The following is a 4,010-nucleotide window of genomic DNA, read 5'->3' as shown; positions in this document are numbered from 1 at the left end:
GCCTTGGACCCCTCCTTTCTTGGGGTCGGCAGGGCTGAGGGGCTTGGGCTAGCCAGCCAGGTGGCCCATGCATGCCAGGGGCCAGGAGCTCCAGTCTTTGCTGGGAGCTCTTATGGTACGTGAGGAACATGCTGTCAGAGGGTGCAGCCACGGGGGCGGGGAGCGGGTCAGCTCCCATATCTGTCCCTTCTGGTTTTACCCTGAGCTTGCAGGCCAGGGTAAGGGAGGGAGGAGTATAATGTGGCATCAGTGGGTGTGGAGTTAGGATGGCGTGGCATTGAGCATGCAGGTGGGCACAGGTTCTGGGATGAGGCCCAGCATTTGTAAGTTCTGGATTTTACTTGACAACCAGGAGCTGCACAGGTGCTGGTGCTCCCCACTGCTCTCACCTGGCTTGCGTCTTGGAGGGCGGCAGGTAGTATCTGAGGGGTTATGAGTGAGGCCAGTGCTTGGAAGGGGAGTAGAGAGCTGTACGAGCTGTAGGGCGACCTACTGTGGGACCACAGGGGATGGATGAGCCCGGAAAAGAGGAGGCAGGCCTTGCCGACTAGCTGTCCCTGGGGCTCGGCAAGGGGTTGCTGGTATTTGAAGTGGGCTGGGTGGGAGTGTGGGATGGGGGTGGAGGACTTGGGGCCAAGAGGCTAAGACTGTGGTCTGGTTGAGCCAGTTTCTCAGCCACCAGACTCTGGTCCTCTGGGGACTTTACACCAAGCAAGGATAGCTCTGGGAACCTGCGTTATTATATCTCCTGTCTGGGGAATCAGCCTCTGAAGTGCAAGATCTGCTTTCCTTGAGGGCGAAGGCTTGAGGAGTTGGGGGGCCCCTGAGCCCCTTCCAGCTTGGGATATGCTTGGCTTCCCCAAAGAACAAAGGCACAGAGATCCTGAGGGGGGTGGGTTGGCAGGGTGGGAGACCCTGTGTCACTCTCCTATGGCCAGATCTGTAGTTGAGATTTGAGTGCGAGAACCCACAAAGTTGGGCAGGCCCCGGGACCAGGTCAAGTTGAACGGGAAGACTGCCCCATAGTTCCTCCCTCCCACATGCTGTGTCTTCAAAGGGTCCAACCCCTAGCTGAGTGCTCCTGGTGGTGTGGCAAGCACCCCAAATCTTGGGCCCTTGGCCTCACCTGCTCCAAGCACTGCCCGCCCCAAGTACCATAACGATGCTGCCACTCTTGAAGGTGGCCCTCTTCTCGGTCCTGCAAAAACCCTTGGACTACAATTCCCAGCAAGCTGTGCGGTGCTGGCCACCCTGCCAGTGGGAGAACCAGTCTCAAGGTCTTCTGGGAGTTGTAGTTTCCCAAGGCTTCAACGTGGGGCTTACTGTAGCCCGGTCTCCTACCCTTGTGTGCACGTTGGGGAGAGAAGCCCTTGGCCACTTCAATCGCCAGGCACTGATGGGAGATGGAGTTCCCAAATGAAAAGGGAGTCATCAGCCCAAGGAAATGAGATCTCTGGGTAAATAGAGGGTCCCATCACTGCCTCACTCTATCCTGCCCTCTGGGGCGTGGACCCATAGGTACTGAGTACTCACTAGTTGGGTTGGCAGAGTGGCCTGGAAAGGCATTGCGGGCCCAGGGAACAGCATGAGCGGAGGCAAGAAGAGTCATGCTGCAGTGGAGTAACCAACCGAGGGGCTTGTGTCCTTGCATGGTGGGACTGGGGAGGGAAGTTGATAAGAGGTGGGAGGCAGACCTGATCGTCGGGAGCGCAATCCACCAGGATAGGGACTTTGGATGTATTTTTAGTTGATGGAAGCCATTCAAGGGTGTGGAACAGGCATGCGACATATTTGGATTGAGGCTGCTGTAGGAGGGGCCTCAGGCTGCTGCCAGAGAATAATTTGGAGCTGAGTCAGGGCAGCAGCAGGGAGGTGCTGAGCACCTCAGTTAGGACACTGAGCAGTTTTACTCTGGGGGCAACAGAGGAGCCAGCAGGATTTACTGAGTGCGGGACCAACTCCAGGATTCTAGGCTTGAGCCACTGGTGAATGGCAAGGTCATTTATCGAGCCGGTCGGAGAGGGAGTTTTGGAGGTGGGGAGTGGGGCGTTGGTGGTTCTGCTTTGGCCAGCTTAAGCTGGAATTGCCTGTGCAACGTTCCAACCAGACTCATCCCCTGAAAATTGTCCTTGAGTTTTAGCCCCAAATCCATCTCCCCCAAAGACTCAGAGTTCTAGCTGCCAGCTCCCACCTCTCCCAGGACCCCAAATTCCCAACCTCGTTGTTACAGGTTCAATCATATCAGCCTGAAATCAGTATGTTGAAGTCCTGACCGCCCCCGTATCTCAGACTGTGGTCTCATTTAGGAATCGGATCATTGTAGATGCAATCAGGATGCGGTCATTAATGTGGGCACGGATCCAGTGTGTCTAGTGTCCTTATACAGAGAAACTTTGAACCCACAGACACACACACAGGGAGAAAGCACGTGAAGGTGAAGGCAGAGATTGGGGTGATGCTTCTACACACTAAGGAGCACCGGCAGCTAGGCGAGTCATGGAGCAGATTCTCCCTCACAGCCTCAGAAGGAACCCATCCTGCGGATGCCTTGATCTTGCATTTTCACCTCCAGAATGGAGATGGTGTCCGTGGCTTAAGCCACCAGATTTGTGACACTTTGTCAATAGCAGCCTTAGTGAACTAATATAGCCCTTCTCCTTCAGACCCAGGAGTCCTGCCCTCAAAACCAGGGGTCCTGGCCCCCAGCCCCCTCTCCTCCCTCAGACCCAGGAGCCTTGGTTCCATCAGCACCCACCCTGGGCAGGTGTGTCCTAAGATCAGCTCAAGCACCCCACAGTGGCTCTGAGGCAGAACCTAATCCTCACTCTCCCTTTCTCCATCCCCCAGACTTAACAAGTGACCCTAATGCCTTCATCACCTTAATTCCTAAGCCAGGAGTCCACAGCATCCCAGCTGGGTCCACACTCCCGGCCCCTTCCTCCACTCTCATCCAAACTGGTACCAAGGGGAGGGGGGGTGCAGGTTGCAGCCAGGAGATCAGATACACGACAGACTCGTCAGAGGAGAAAGAGAGGGAGGTAGAATCAGTCCGGAGCCCCGGAGAAACGGAGAAAAAGAAATCGAGACAAACAGACACTGCAGAAAGACATAACGAAGCAGGCAGGCGACAGGGAGGCACGGAGAAGGAGAAACATGTACAGATGGAGAGACTCAAAGAAACAGAATAAGGAGGAGGACCCCAGAACTCGGGCCAGGTGGGGAGATGGAATCCCACGGGAGGTGGGCGCTCACATGCAGACACAGGTAAACTGAGGCACAGCCACCGCGGGCGGTGGGGACACAGGGCAGCACTGTTCTGAGGTGTGTGGCGTGTGGCCAGGAGCCACGTGGGTGCTGGCGGGTCATCCCTGAGCACCCCGGGCGGCGCTGGGACGGCCTCTGGCCAGCGCCGCAGCTGCGCGGCGGCCACACGGCTCGTCCGACCAGCCTCGCGGGCTCCGGCCGCCTCTTAGCCGGACTCGGTGCTGCCCCCAGCGGGCGGAGCGGGGAGCCAGAGTGCGAAGCCGCAGCCGGGCCGCTGCGCCGCGCGTCAGCCTTCCTGAGCCTCGAGCTGCCCATCTGCGAAGCGGGCGGCCGCCGGCGACTTCTCCGGGACCCTCCCCCGATCTTTGCCCCGAAACACGCACAGGCCCCCGCATTCCTCCAAAAAGTTGTTTTTGTCTTTTTTAAATAATGTGAAAATGCCACGCGAAGGTTTGAACCAGAGGCCCCTCCAGGGGCCGGGCTGGGGCGGGGAGGGGAGACGCGAGATGGGGGGTCCAGGTCCCCGAAGCCTGCAGCCCCTCGCTGGGGCCAGGAGTGGGTAGGAGGGGCCTCCGCTGTGCCGAGGGGCTCCAGGCCCGAAAGAGTTCAGTTCAGTTCCAAGAAAGGCGGCTCTCCAGGGAGGGATGAGGGGCTTCCTGCCTCATTTGGCACCGAGGGGGTCGGGGGGCTCGGGGGAGCCGTCCGGAGGGCTGGGGGGTGGGGGGCCAGGGCCTCCCGTTTGGCAC

The sequence above is a fragment of the Canis lupus genome, chromosome 1 (assembly GCF_011100685.1).
Source record: "Canis lupus familiaris isolate Mischka breed German Shepherd chromosome 1, alternate assembly UU_Cfam_GSD_1.0, whole genome shotgun sequence".
Lineage (NCBI taxonomy): Eukaryota > Metazoa > Chordata > Mammalia > Carnivora > Canidae > Canis > Canis lupus.
The sequence above is the reverse complement of the archived record's forward strand: the minus strand, read 5'-3'. Positions refer to the sequence as shown.